The sequence below is a fragment of the Oncorhynchus clarkii genome, chromosome 23 (assembly GCF_045791955.1).
Source record: "Oncorhynchus clarkii lewisi isolate Uvic-CL-2024 chromosome 23, UVic_Ocla_1.0, whole genome shotgun sequence".
In the NCBI taxonomy this organism is placed as follows: Eukaryota; Metazoa; Chordata; class Actinopteri; order Salmoniformes; family Salmonidae; genus Oncorhynchus; species Oncorhynchus clarkii.
Genome location: NC_092169.1, coordinates 27958877 through 27974761, shown reverse-complemented (window position 1 = coordinate 27974761; position 15885 = coordinate 27958877). Strand labels below are relative to the sequence as shown.

Sequence of the window (15885 nt, the reverse complement as noted above, 5' to 3'; positions counted from 1 at the left end):
CAGTCGGGGTGACGAGATGTGGGTGGTCTGACCCAATCAGGACAAGTGGCGCTACTCTGGCCAGGTTAGGAAGAGGCAATCCTCGTAGATGAGGATATTGTTTCTGTAGAACACTTACCGGGCAGGAGTGCTCTGCGAGATTCAAGCCACCTGCCGTGAAGGCATTGGTGATGTTATAGTCCACGTCCCTGTTTCCTGAAGGTGAAATGCTAAATGTTACAGCAGAGCCTTTCATTTGGATAACATCATGTCGCAACGTTCTGAGATTAAGGGTCTCGGGGGTCCCCTCCAGGTTAAGCTGACGGGTGGCCGCCGTGAGAATGATTGTTCTTTCTGACCCATCATCTAGAACAGCGAATGTATCAATGCTTCTCCCTTCACTTTTCAGAGTGACCTTGACCACCTTCAACATGACCCTTGGAGACCGGTTCTGCTGGTCGAGGTACAGGTCCTTTGCAGCTCCTACCATGAGCATACTCTGCTCCTTCTGTGCTTGGGGAATTAGATCATGCAACACAGTGAGATGGATTTCTTTACAGCGGTTGCAGGGTTTCCTCAATGTGCAGGTCTCGGCCTTATGGCTACGGGCACACTTGTAGCATCGCTCGCCTGAAGTGATCCAGGCCTTCAATTGAGTTTGATTGAGCTTTTTTACCCTGGGGCATGAGCCAAGGAAGTGCCCCTTACTTTTGCAATATGGGCAGTAAGGCTGGAATTTGATGTTCTTGCTCTTGAGAGGGGTCTTCTTCCCGGGTTCCTCCCGGGCCTCACTATTTAAGTACATGGTAGTGGGATTTGGCCTTTTCTGTCCCTCGTGGCGTTCAAACTCCTTCCTTCCCCCGGTGGCTATGGCTGAGATTGTGGCCTGGTGAGCGATGCTCTTCGCCTTTGGCATCACCTCCAACCACGCGGCCAGGTCTCTAAGAGCATAGGTGCTTCTCGAGCCCTCTTTCAGGATGCCCTTATTCAAACAATGTTCAATGAAACTGTCTCTGAGGTACACTGGAAGTTTGCCAAGAAGCCTGTCCACGTGGGAGCCACATTTAAGCTCGTTCCCGTCTTCTCCTTCAACGGATTGGAGCATCGAGGTCAGGGATTGGACAGCCAGGGAGAATTCTTGGAAGGCAGCATGGTCTCCCATTTCAATTGGAGACGTGTTCAGGATGTTGTTTAGTTCATTCTGGACTAGCTGACGTGGCTCACCATATCTCTCCTTCAGGGCCTGGAGAGCTGCAGTGTATGGTGTTGCGGAGTGCATAAAGGATTAGGCCAGCCTGTATGCACTGGGAAACCGCAAATGATCCATTAGTACTTGGTATTTGTAGCGTTCTGACAGATGACTGTGAATACCCAGTAGGCTCTCCAATGCCATTTCCAAAAGGACAAATTCACTCTCCTTTCCGTTTTCAAAGTATGGCAGTTTGGGTCTGGGAATTCCATAGGCTGAGGCTACTAGAAGTTGCATAATGTTGGCTCCCTCTTCTGGTTGCGTGAAGGATAAGCCCGGGACTTCTGATGAGCCCACTGTGGCTTCATTGGGCCGGTCCCCTACGGTCCCAGACCCTCCATTTGTGGCAGCCGGAATTGGGCGAGAGCCCTCCGACCTGCTGTTTGAGGACTGGCCTGGCCCTGAACGAAAGGAACGATTTGCCTTGGTTGGTAATTGGCGGAAAGGCGAAGGAGTGATGCTTTGTCCAGATGGAGGAATGCTAACTTGTGTCACTGGCATAGAGACGGTTGGCGGAGCGGCCTGTCTCCCGTGCTCCGTGTTGGCTGTTGACCCCGGAGCCTCCGGGGACTGTGTGCCATGCTGTACCAGAGGGGCAGATTGGGAAAGAAAGGCAGACAGTTCAGGTCCATGTGGAGGGGTGGTCAGGTCAACTCCCTGTTCGTTCCTCTCCAGGAAGGATGAGACCATCCGTGCCTCCTCCAATTCCCTTCTGGCTTGACGATGCCTTCGCTGCTGTGCCAGGTCCTTGGCAATGAATTCCCGTTCCTGTAGAGCTCTACGGGCCTGCACATCCAATTGGTGACATCGTTCATCAGCCTGTCGTTCCTCCTCAATCTGACGCTCAATTTCTTCCAAAGCTAATAGTTTCATCCTCTCTTGTAGGACAGCGGTCTGTGAATCGCTGAGGGCTAGTGAATGGCGGCTGCCATGGCCACTCCCAAAGGGGTATCCACTGGTCGAACTCCCACTCCGTCTAGAGTGCTTCGATGATTTCCCATTAGTTAAGGAGTGAGTGGAGCCTGCCTCAGGAAGCTGGTCGACCTGTGCGGTGGGAGTTACCTCCTCCATAGGTTCTTCATGTAGACCACTTTCCTGCTCCAAAGCAGTTTCCAGTTCTTGGCTCAGAGGGGATGGTTGATGGCTGAAACATATAGTTGATCCATCAACACTTTGAGCTCTGGTGGGCTTGCCCTTTGATGTCGGAAACTTGACCACATAATCCGAAAGATAACCAGGTGCTTGCCTGGTTCTTCTGGTGCTGCTGGTGATTGAGGATGAAGCCTTTGTTACTTTAGGCTTAGCTCCTGGATATTTCCTTTGTTCCAAGACCTTTCCCTCAGCTGCTCTCTCCTCCTCTCTTCTTCCTTCCAGTGGAGACAATTCTTCCCTCTCCGCCTCCATTTCCTTTTCACCTGTCTTTGGTTCAGTCATCATCCGTCTCGAAGGACCATTGAAAGATTAGTGGAATCTGTGTACGCACAGAACTTCTGGATCAGATGGAGTTAAGGAAGAGAAAGCAGCGAGATCAGGCGATGGCAATTTCCTCCTTTTATGGAGTTGAGATCTGTCGGACATTTCCACCTGACCTAATTAGAGCGCCCCTGGTCCAGCTGAGTAAATGGCAATGAATTAAAGGAGTATTCCACCAACTCCATGGGCCTTTTCTACAAAGACAGTCACACAAATAAAATACAACAATATAGAAACAATACAACAAACTATACAACTAAAAAATGTTAGAATGTGTGCGTGTGTTAGTGTCTGTCCTATCACAATCCCTGCTGTTCCATGAGATGTTGTTTAATTGGTTTTGTAAAGGTAATTTTGCTGTTTGCTTGAGTAATTGGAGATGGGAGTTCCATGCGATCATGGCTCTGTATAATACTGTGCGTTTCTGTGAATTCGTTTTGAACTTGAACTTGAACTTGGGGACTGTAACTAGACCTCTGGTGGCATGTCTTATGGGTGTCTGACCTGAATGTTATTTAATTATGAAGACAATCTGGAATTTTCACCGCAGTAATATTTCTCATAAAACTAGAAGAGATGCAGTTAATCTCTCGTCAACCCTCAACCAGGAAAGACTGGCATGCATGCTGTTGATGGTGTTAGTTCTGTGGGTGCAGTTAAGAGCAAATCGTGCTGCTCTGTTTCAAGCGAGTTGCAGCTTTGGTAGATCTTTCTTTGACCATTTTACCCCACAGTAATCAAGATGGGACAAGACCAGAGCCTGAACAACTAGTACAGTTAATTATTTTATTTAAAAAACGCTAATCATATTTTTCTAACAGACATACCCCTTCCCAATATCACAACATCTTCGTCAATGTGACTTTTTATTTAAAATGTTGACAGGGAGTCAAGGCTGAGACCAAGGTCTCTTTTCCAGATGAGCCCTGTACAGCACCACAACACACATCAAAATACAATACACATTAAGCTACACATTCATATACTCAATAAAAAACATGTAATGATACACAACAATACATGAAAAGCAAAACACAATCATAAAAAACAGACACATTCTTCAGTAAAAAGGTCCCCTAGAAACTGTCTGAAATGCTCTAGACACCAATTCCTCCAATTTTTAAGTGCATTGTAGATCATTCCACACGTTTGTTCATACCCCACACGGCAATTGAACCTATCCCAGAGGCCAGAGAGATATTCGGAGTGGACTTCTAGTCCGACTCAGGAGGCGAGCACAGCATCCACCTCTTTCGAGTATATTACTTGCTAATGTTCAGTCTCTGGACATGAAAATAGAAGAGCTCAGGGCGAGGATCTCCTTCCAGAGAGACATCAGGGACTGTAACATACTCTGTTTCATGGAATCATGGCTCTCTTGGGATATACTGTCCCTGTATACAGTGGGGCAAAAAAGTATTTAGTCAGCCACCAATTGTGCAAGTTATCCCACTTAAAAGGATGAGAGAGGCCTGTAATTTTTCTCATAGGTACACTTCAACTATGACAGACAAAATGAGAAAGAAAAATCCAGAAAATCACATTGTAGGATTTTTTATGAATTTATTTGCAAATTATGGTGGAAAATAAGTATTTGGTCAGTAACAAAAGTTTATCTCAATACTTTGTTATATACCCTTTGTTGGCAATGACAGAGGTCAAACGTTTTCTGTAAGTCTTCACAAGGTTTTCACACACTGTTGGCCCATTCCTCCATGCAGATCTCCTCTAGAGCAGTGATGTTTTGGAGCTGTTGCTGGGCAACACGGACTTTCAACTCCCTCCAAAGATTTTCTATGGAGTTGAGATCTGGAGACTGAATAGGCCACTCCAGGACCTTGAAATGCTTCTTACGAAGCCACTCCTTCGTTGCCCGGGTGGTGTGTTTGGGATCATTGTCATGCTGAAAGACCCAGCCACGTTACATCTCCAATGCCCTTGCTGATGGAAGGAGGTTTTCACTCAAAATCTCACGATACATGGCCCCATTCATTCTTTCCTTTACACGGATCAGTCGTCCTGGTCCCTTTGCAAAAAAACAGCCCCAAAGCATGATGTTTCCACCCCCATGCTTCACAGTAGGTATGGTGTTCTTTGGATGCAACTCAGCATTCTTTGTCCTCCAAACACGACGAGATGAGTTTTGACCAAAACGTTCTTCTTCTGGATCATCCAAATGCTCTCTAGCAAACTTCAGATGGACCTGGACATGTACTGGCTTAAGCAGGGGGACACATCTGGCACTGCAGGATTTGAGTCCCTGGCGGCGTAGTGTGTTACTGATGGTAGGCTTTGTTACTTTGGTCCCAGCTCTCTGCAGGTCATTCACTAGGTCCCCCCGTGTGGTTCTGGGATTTTTGCTCACCGTTCTTGTGATCAGTTTGACCCCACGGGGTGAGATCTTGCGTGGAGCCCCAGATCGAGGGAGATTATCAGTGGTCTTGTATGTCTTCCATTTCCTAATAATTGCTCCCACAGTTGATTTCTTCAAACCAAGCTGCTTACCTATTGCAGATTCAGTCTTCCCAGCCTGGTGCAGGTCTACAATTTTGTTTCTGGTGTCCTTTGACAGCTCTTTGGTCTTGGCCATAGTGGAGTTTGGAGTGTGACTGTTTGAGGTTGTGGACAGGTGTCTTTTATACTGATAACAAATTCAAACAGGTGCCATTAATACAGGTAACGAGTGGAGGACAGAGGAGCCTCTTAAAGAAGAAGTTACAGGTCTGTGAGAGTCAGAAATCTTGCTTGTTTGTAGGTGACCAAATACTTATTTACCACCATAATTTGCAAATAAATAAATTAAAAATCCTACAATGTGATTTTCTGGATATTTTTTTCTCATTTGGTCTGTCACAGTTGAAGTGCACCTATGATGAAAATTACAGGCCTCTCTCATCTTTTTAAGTGGGAGAACTTGCACAATTGGTGGCTGACTAAATACTTTTTTGCCCCACTGTATACAGCCAGCTGGGTTCTCAGTTCATTGCGCAGACAGAAATAAAGAACTCTCCACGAAGAAGAAAGGCGGGGGTGTATATTTCATGATTAACTACTCATGGTGTGATTGTGATAACATACAGGAACTAAAGTAATTTTGTTCACCTGACCTAGAACACCTCACAATCAAATGGCGACTGTATTACCTCCCAAGAGAAATATCTTTGGTTATAGTCACAGCCGTGTATATTCCCCCTCAAGCTGATACCATGGTCGGCCCTCAATGAACTACACTGGACTTTTTGCAAACTGGAAACCACATATCCTGAGGTCGCATTTATATCTGGGGATTTTAACAAAGCAAATTAAGGAAAACGCTACCAAAGTTCTATCAACACATTGACTGTAGTACTCACTTAGGAAAAACAGACCACTGCTACTTGCCTTTTCAAGATGGCTTCAAGAAGGCCCTCCCCCGCCCTCCCTTCAGCAAATCAGATCACGACTCTATTTTGCTCTTCCATTCCTATAGCCAGAAACTCAAACAGGAAGTACCGGTGCTAAGGTCTATTCAACGCTGGTCTGACCAATCGGAATGCATGCTTCAAGATTGTTTTGATCATGCGGACTGGGATATGTTCCGGGTAGCCTCTGAGCATAACATTGACGCTTACACGGACACGGTGACTGAGTTCATCAGGAAGTGTATAGGGGATGTTGTTCCCACGGTGACTATTAAAACCTACCCATACCAGAAACCGTGGATAGATGGCAGCATTCACACAAAACTGAAAGCGTGAACCATCGCATTTAACCATGGCAAGGTGACTGGGAATATGGTTGAATAGAAACAGTGTAGATATTCCCTCTGTAACGTAATCAAACAGGCAAAAAGTCAATATAGAGACAAAGTGGAGTCGAAATTCAACGGCTCAGACATGAGACGTAAGTGGCATGGTCTACAGATAATCACGGATTACAAAGGGAAACCCATCCACGTCGCAGACACTGACATCTTACCCCCAGACAAGCTAAACACCTTCTTCGCCCGCTTTGAGGCTAACACAGTGCCACTGACGCGGCCTGCTCCCAAGGACTGTGGTCTCTCGCTCTTCGTGGCCAACGTGAGTAAGACATTTAATCGTGTTAACCTTCACAAGGCTGCGTCCTAAGAGCATGCACAGACCAGCTGGCTTGAGTGTTTGCGGACATATTCAAGCTCTCCCTATCCCAGTCTGCTGTCCACACTTTCTTCAAGATGTCCACCATTGTTCTTATACCCAAGAAAGCAAAGGTAACTGAACTAAATGACAATGGCCCCATAGCACTCACTTCTGTCATCATGAAGTGCTTTGAGAGGTTAGCTAAGGATCATTTCACCTCTACCTTACCTGACACCCTAGACTCACCTAGACCCAATTTGCTTACTGCCCTAATAGATCCACAGACGATGAAATCGTACTGCACACTGCCCTATCCCATCTGGACAAGAGGAATACCTACGTCAGAATGCTATTCATTGACTATAGCTAAGTCTTCAAAATAGTACCCTCCAAGCTCATCATTAAGCTCGGGGCCCTGGGTCTGAATCCCACCCTGTGGAACTGGGTCCTGGATTTCCTGAAGGTCAGCCCCCATGTGGTGAAGTCAGGAAACAACACTTCCACTTCGCAACACAGGGGCCCCACAGCCCCCTCCTGTATTCCCTGTTCACCCATGACTACATGGCCACGCACGCCTCCAACTCAAATCATCAAGTTTGCAGACGACACACCAGTAGTAGGCATGATAACCAACAATGAATAGACAGCCTACAGGGAGGAGGAAGGACCCTGGCAGAGTGGTGCCAGGAAAGTAACCTCTCCCTCAACGTCAACAAAACGAAAGAGCCGATAGTGGATTTCAGGAAACAGCACACCAATGAGCACGCCACTATCCACATCAACGGAACCGCAGTGGAGAAGGTGAAAAACTTCATGTTCCTCGGCGTATACATCACTGACGATCTGAAATGGTCCACCCACACAGAGTGTGTGTGGTGGAGAAGTCGCAACAGCGCCTCTTTAACCTCAGGAGGCTGAAGAAATTCGGCTTGGCTCCTAAGACACTCAGAAACTATTACAGATGCACAATTGATAGCATCCTATCGGGCTATATCACAGCCTGGTACGGCAACTGCACCGCCCGCAACCGCAGGGCTCCCCAGAGGGTGATGGGGTCTGCCCAACGCATCACCTGGGGCACACTGCCTGACCTCCAGGACACCTACAGCACCCGATGTCACAGGAAGGCCAAAAAGATCATCAAGGACATCAAACACCCAAGCCATGGCCTGTTCACCCTGCTATCATCCAGAAGTCGAGGTCAGTACAGGTGCATTAAACCTGGGACAGAGTGACTATAAAACAGCTTCTATCTCAAGGCCATCCGACTGTTAAATAGCCATTACTAACTGGCTACCACCCGGTTACTCAACCCTGCACTTTAGAGGCTGCTGCCTTATATACGTAGACATAGAATCACTGGCCACTAATAATGGAACACTAGTCACTTTAATAATGTTTACATACTGCTTTACTCATCTCATATGTATATACTGTATTCTATTCAACTGTATTTTAGTCAATGCCACTCCAACATTGCTCGTTCTAATATTTATATGTTTCTTAATTCCATTCTTTTACTTTTTAGATTTGTGTATTGTTGTGAATTGTTAGATACTACTGCACTGTTGGAACTAGGAACACAAGCATTCCGCTACACCCACAGTAACATCTGCTAAATACGTGTATGTGACCAATATAATTTTATTTTGATTTGATATGATCAATACAATTGTATGTCACAGATCCAACACTATTGGTATGCACTCCAATTGGTTGAGTGATAACCTGGGTCATATTACAAGCATTAGTCACAGTTAGAAGCTTCCTCTTGAGAGGACAGCTAGTTGCTAACCAGTCAATGTTCAGGTCACCCAGAAACTAGAGCTCCCTGTTAACATTACATGCACTATCAAGCATTGCACACATATTATCCAAATACTGACTGTTAGCATTTGGTGGCCTATAGCAGCACCCCAAAAGAAGAGGCTTTAGATGAGGCAAGTGAACTTACAACCCTTCAAAAACATTTGACATGAGATCCAGTCTAAGCTTTACAGGAATAATGGCTCTGAACATATACAGCAACACCTCACCCATAGGCATTCCTGTCTTTTCTGTAGATGTTATATACTTGTATTGCTACTGCTGTATCATCAAATGAATTATCTAAGTGCGTTTCATAGATGGCCAGTACATGAATGTTATCTGATGTTAGGAAGTTATTGATTTCATTAACCTTATTTCTAAGGCTACATACAGTATATTCATATGGGATATTCTTAGCCCTTCCCAGGGTAGCTTAGCAGTGATAGACATAATATGGAGACAAAAAAATAAGTAAAATAAAAACATAGTTTAGCTAATAGTCAGTCAATTGGGCACTTCTGAGTGTGTGTGTGTGTGTGTGTGTGTGTGTGTGCAGTGGTGGAAAAAGTACCCAACTGTCATACTTGAGTAAAAGTAAAGATACCTTAATAGAAAATGACTCAAGTAAAAGTAAAAGTCACCCAGTAAAATTCCACTTGAGTAAAAGTCTAAAAGTATTTGGTTTAAAATATACTTAAGTATCAAAAGTAAAAGTATACATTTTTTCCAAATTCCTTTATTAAGCAAAACAGATGACACCATTTTCTTGTATTTTTGATTTACAGAAAGCCAGGGGCACACACCAACAGTCAGACATTATTTACAAACAAAGCATGTGTTTAGTGAGTCCGCCAGATCAGAGGCAGTAGGGATGACCAGGGATGTTCGGTTGATAAGTGCGTGAATTTGACTATTTTCCTGTCCTGCTAAGCATTCAAAATGTAAGAAGTACTTTGGGGTGTCAAGGAAAATGTATGGAGTAAAAAGTACAACATTTTCTTAAGGAATGTAAGTGAAGTAAAAGTAGTCCAAAATATAAATGGTAAAGTAAAGTACAGATACCCCAAATTACTTAAGTAGTACTTTAAAGTATTTTTTACTTTAAAGTACTTTACACCACTGTGTGTGTATGATGTTGGGCTGAAGCTACTGACCTGGAAACTCTGGACAATGAGCTTTTCATTGCGGATGTAAGCAATGTCCCCACACTCTATGGCAGCTTTCATAGCTGGATTAAGTTATTTCCATCTCTGGCATTGAAGAAGATCCTTGTTGATGTCATCCAACTTAGTGTCTGTTACAGTGGAACTCTTTGTCAATTAGCTTTATTTTTCAAAGTGCTCTAAACAAAAATGCTATTAGTTGTGTTGTCATCATGTCAAGGTGAATTGTGCATGAGGAGATAACTGCATGCTGTCGGTGGTAGCACATTCAGGCAACCATCTTTATTTATTTTATACACTGACCATTTTAGAGATTTATGTAAATAATGTAATTCTTCTCTCCATGAAACAGGTAGATGTTGGCCTAAGCACAATACCAGGGGTACTGTATTTCTACTCAAAGACTCCAGACATAGGTCAAATAAATACATGTTCTGATTTAATTTGCCTGGTATTCTGGAACCAATAGAATAGTCCCAGAAGTGAAAAAGCTAAATCAAGCTAAAATATTTGATTAATATTTGATTTATTAATATTTATGAAAAAGACAATGTGTCTTTGGTACACTGTATTGTATCACCTTGATGAACTGCGAAATAGAATCAACACCTCAATACACACACAGCAATCATCCACTGCAGAATGTTGAGGCAAGCTGGAGACATAGAGACCTCTACTGGCAAGAGGTTACAGCATATTAGGTATGGTATCACCTTGATGAACTGCTAAATAAAATCACACCTGAAAACTCAGTGGATAAAAGGTTACATTATATTAGTAAACCTTTACATAGAGGGTCATTCAAAAAACATTCAAAATAGATGATTATAAAAATATGATAAATTGTATAAAAAATATTTTTTGTATGTACTGTCTTGCTGTTTGCTTGGGCAAGAGCTGCACATGTGCTGCTCTATGTTAGGGTCTATGAATCCAATAGAGTAGTTGAAAATCAATTTAGCATTACCCCTGCTAATGAGTATGAGTGATGGAAAGCTTCTCAGTGCCATGCACCTGCGATTGCATCACATCTAAATTATCAATCAATCTGAGCTAATGCATTTTGAGACTTTTCTCCATGGCCCTTTGCCAAAATTGTCTTGGTTTTGTATGGAGAGGGTAATGTAATAATGATTATTGGATTGACAGTCAACCTTTTGATGGTTGTGTCCCCTGCACATTGCTTAGCTTTATATGAACTCTCATAATTCAATTTTTTTTCACAGAGAGACTGCACTGAATACATTAGTTACTTTCTAAAAATGTTCAACTGTTTCTCATTATTCTCATTAGAGATAACATGTACAATTGGAATTTCACACCTGAAATGCAATTTGCTTAATTGGAGCAAGAGAGTAAAAATGTCTCACCAACCAACAGCACAGTATGAGCACAAATGTGGCAACTATTTATGCAAATGAGTCCATTCATATCCAAAAGAATGATGAATTAGAATGATAGTCAGGCAGGTATTGTGATTCCAGATGCCAGTGTTGCATGGATAATTTAGAACAATCAACTCCATCACCCAGCCTCACCAGCCTTTCATAGTATGCTTTTGAGACGTGCCAACAAAATACATTTTTTAACTAAATTAACATGCAGGCCTATTCTTACTTCTGAAGGGCCCTGGTTCCAGTCAGAAGCATTATGTAAAATGTTTTTATTCAGCAGCATCATCATACCCAAATAATATGTGTCAGACACTCTTGTCATCCTCACTGTTTTATCAACAAAAAAAATGCATTGTTTCGCAGAGATATTAGTTGAAACACAAAACAGCTTGTCAGGAGGTGTCTGGGGACATCAGATAAGTGAAAGCTAGAATGAGGAGATTATATCCAGAGGGGTAGGCTATGGCTTCAAAAGCTATCGTTCTCATAAATGCTCTATCGTGATCTTGTTAAAAGACCCACAAATCTAGCTAGCTAATAATGTATATTACTGTATATTTCAGACCAACCAATGACAGGTTCGTACGTCGTCTATTTCCCAGCATGCCCTGTGTCATAAAATTACACCCGCGGAAAGTCTCAAGATTGTAAGTATCGAACAGTGTTTTTTAAAGCCATACAGTTTTAGTACATGCTTTATAAAAGTAACTGGCTGGGTGACAGTACTGGATCTGTTTGAAATTGTCGACACACTCAGTCGGAATATACTAGCTAAATTCCTTTGTTTAGCCAGAGCAGCTAGCCAACGTTAGCACTCATACCTTTTTGTCAAGTTGCTAAGTATCATTATGGTACGATTTGCATTCACAAGCTAGGAAGTTAGCTATTGTTAGCTACTTTGCTAGAAATCTTCGGACTCAAGGTTATGTGAATTTGCTAGCCGTCGAAGAAATACGTAAACGTTAATGTTACACCACAGACAGAATGAGTTGTATAAATCTTTGGTTACACTTTCGAGTTCTTGGTTTGAAGATACTATTTGGGCATGACATTTAGAGTATACTATCTGGGGGAGACTGAATTACATCTGTTTTTGATTAGAACATGCTAATATTAACGTGGAACTGAAAGCGTTTTAGCAATAAATCAAACTGTATGTCGCATGCGCCGAATACAACAAGTGTAGACCTTACCGCGAAGTCCTTAACCAACAGTGCAGAAGAGTTAAGAAAATATTTACCAAATAAACTAAAGTAACATAACAATAACGAGGCTATATAAAGGAGATACCGGTGTTGTGCCTCCCCCTGCCAGAATTTCCCTCCCCCCTTCTAATTTTCTTAATTTTGTGGCTAGAGTCAAATACTTTCTGTGGCACATAACCAAATACTTAATATAGAACAAATGTCACGTAGGCAACCGAAATTAATAATGAATGTATGTGTGTTATATTAAACAGAGGGAGTAAAATGTTGGCAAGCAATAAATGGCTGAATTAGTATCCTTACACTTTCAAAAATACTAGTCGAATAAGACATGGGAGAGATGACGAATTTTGTCAAAGAGATTTATTTATAGACTAATACAGATCAGTAGCGGGTTTAGGTACTGGCGACATGGGCGGGTGCTGAAGGTAGGGTTCGCTCAGGGCGCTATACAAGCTAGAACCGCCACTTACACATGAAACAAATAGCCAAACTGCAGACAAATTCTTTCCGTTACTAAGATGAGTGAGACATGGGCTAAACTGACAATGGAGTGAAAAGCAGAAATCTCAACTAGCAAGCAAGTGGCAGCAATGAAGAACGAGAAAGGGGGAGAATTCTGGCACAACACCGGTACGGAACAAATTAGTGGTAATTTGTACATGTAGGTAGGGGTGAAGTGACTATGTATAGATAATAAACAGTGAGTAGCAACAGTGTACAAAACAATTGGGGGGGTCAATAGTCCGTTGGCAATTTGAGTAATTGTTCAGCAGTCTTATGGCTTGGGGGTAGGGTAGAAGCCAAATAAGTACAGACTCAGTCAGGGAGAGGTTGAAAATGTCAGGTGAAGACACTTGCCAGTTGGTCCGCGCATGCTTTGAGTACACGTCCTGGTAATCCATCTGGCCACGCGGCTTTGTGAATGTTGACCTGTTTAAAGGTCTTGCTCACATCGGCTATCGAGTGCGTTATCACACAGTCATCCAGAACAGCTGGTGCTCTCGTGCATGCGTTAGTGTTTCTTGCCTCGAAGCGATCATAAAAGGCATTTAGTTTGTCTGGTAGGCTCATGTCTGGGTTTCCCTTTGTAGTCCGTAATAGTTTTCAAGCCCTGTCACATCCGACGAGCGTCAGAGCCGGTGTAGTAGGATTCAAACTTCATCCTGTATTGACGCTTTGCTTGTTTGATGGTTCGTCTGAGGGCATAGCAGGATTTCTTATAGGCATCCGGATAAGTGTTCCGCTCCTTGAAAGCGGCAGCTCTAGCCTTTAGCTTGATGCGGATGTTGCCTGTAATCCATGGCTTCTGGTTGCGATATGTATGTACGTACGGTCACTGTGGGGACAATGTCATCGATGCACTTATTGATTAAGCCGATGACTGAGGTGGTATTATACTCAATGCCATTGGATGAATCCCGGAACATATTCCAGTCTCTGCTAGCGAAACAGTCCTGTAGCGTAGCATCCGCGTCACCTTACCACTTCTGTATTGAGCGAGTATCTGGTACTTCCTGCTTTAGTTTTTGCTTGTAAGCAGGAATCTAGAGGATATAATTATGGTCATATTTGCCAAATATAGGGCTGGGGAGAGCTTTGTATGCATCTGTGTGTGGAGTGAAGGTGGTCTAGAGTTTTTTTCCCCTTTTGTTGCACATGTGACATGCTGGTAAAACTGATTTAAGTTTGCCTACGTTAAAGTCCCACTTCTGGGTGAGATTTCTCTTATTTGCTTATGGCCTTATAGAGTTTGAGTGCGGTCTTAGTGCCAGCATCGGTCTGTGGTGGTAAATAGATGGCTACGAATAATAAAGATGAGAACTCTCTTGGTAGATAGTGTGGTCTACAGTTTATCATAAGATACTCTACCTCAGGCGAGCAATACCTCAAAACGTATTTAATATTAGACATTAATATTAGACATCGTGGCACCAGCTGTTATTGACAAAAAGACACACCCCCCCACCCCTCGTCTTACCAGATGTAGCTTCTCTGTTCTGCTGGTGCATTGAAAATCCCTCCAGCTCTATCTTATTCGCGTCGTCATTCAGCCACGACTCGGTGAAACATAAGATGCTACAGTTCTTAATCTCCCTTTGCTAGGGTAATCGTAGGTCATCAGTTTTATTTTCCAATGATTGCATGTTAGCAAGTAGAATTGATGGTAGTGGGAGTTTACTTGCACGCCTACGGATTCTCAAAAGGCAGCCCGATCTGCTTGGAAACACTACAGCCAAAATGGGAGCCACCTAGAAAAACATTAATTTCTGGCAAATTTTTTCAAAAAACCAGCCTGAAACTCTTTCTTTCTAAAGACTGTTGAAATCTAGTGGAAGCCCTAGGAACTGCAAGCTGGGAGGACTCACTTTATAATTAAAGTGACAGCCATTGAAAATAGTGGAAGGCTGAAATTGTTTTTTGGGGGGATGGTTTGTCCTCGGGGTTTCACCTGCCATATCAGTTCTGTTATACTCAGACATTATTTTCACAGTTTTAGAAACGTCAGAGTGTTTTCTATCCAAATCTATCCAATTATATGCATATCCTAGCTTCTGGGCCTGAGTAACATGCAGTTTACTTTGGGCACGCTTTTCATCCGGATGTGAAAATACTGCCCCCTACCCAAGAGAGGTTAAAGGTTCATCATGAGTAATCCCAGTTCTGATGTCCAGAAGTTATTTTCAGTCATAAGAGACGGTAGCAGCAACATTATGTACAAAATATGTTACAAACAACGCAAAAAAATGAACAAAATAGCACAAACATGAAGTCTTGTTAAAATATGTTTGTATACACCCCCAGGAAGAATAACACTTTTTATTTTTTCTCAGAAATTCATAGAACGTTTGGAAATATAGTAAGGCATTTGTGAAAATTCGATTGTAATATAGTGGGAAGGCGGCCATGCGTTTGGACGTTTTAATAGACACTGCAGTAAATAAAAACATCTGTCTTGTCCAGGACCTGAGTCAACACAGACAGATGTGCCATAGCCAATCAGAGCTACAGTAAGCCGATATAAAAATAAGCCATTTTCCACACGGGCCTGCCATAAATTCACTTTGAAATTGACTGTGTTTTTACAGGCATTAGCAACAGCGTGACTTTAGATCATTAGAAAACATTTGCCCTAAGCAACAAAATACAATTCTTGGTGACAGGGTGCAGTATTTTCACGTCCGGATGAAATGCATGCCCAAATTCAACTGCCTGCTACTCATCCCCAGAAGATAAGATATGCATATTATCAGTAGATTTGGATAGAAAACACCCTGACGTTTCTAAAACTGTTTGAATCATGTCTGTGAGTATAACAGAACTTATTTAGCAGGCGAAACCCCGAGGACAAACATTCAGATACTTTTTTTTGAGGTCACTCTCTTTTCAATGAGTTTTCATTGGGAATCCAGATTTCTAAGGGACCTTCTTGCAGTTCCTATCACTTCCACTGGATGTCAACAGTCTTTAGAAATTGGTTGAGGTTTTTCCTTTGTGTAATGAAGAAGTACG

General features: G+C 42.8%; 1 protein-coding gene across 1 annotated transcript in view; it reads left to right on the top strand.

Annotated features, from left to right (window-relative positions):
* The first annotated feature begins 11768 nt into the window (after window positions 1-11768).
* Window positions 11769-15885, top strand: part of LOC139381730 (microcephalin 1) — a 48221-nt gene continuing 44104 nt past the window's right edge. The window contains exon 1 of the mRNA XM_071125461.1: window positions 11769-11814. The gene's annotated coding sequence lies outside the window, so the exon portion shown is untranslated. The remainder of the gene's footprint in view (window positions 11815-15885) is intronic.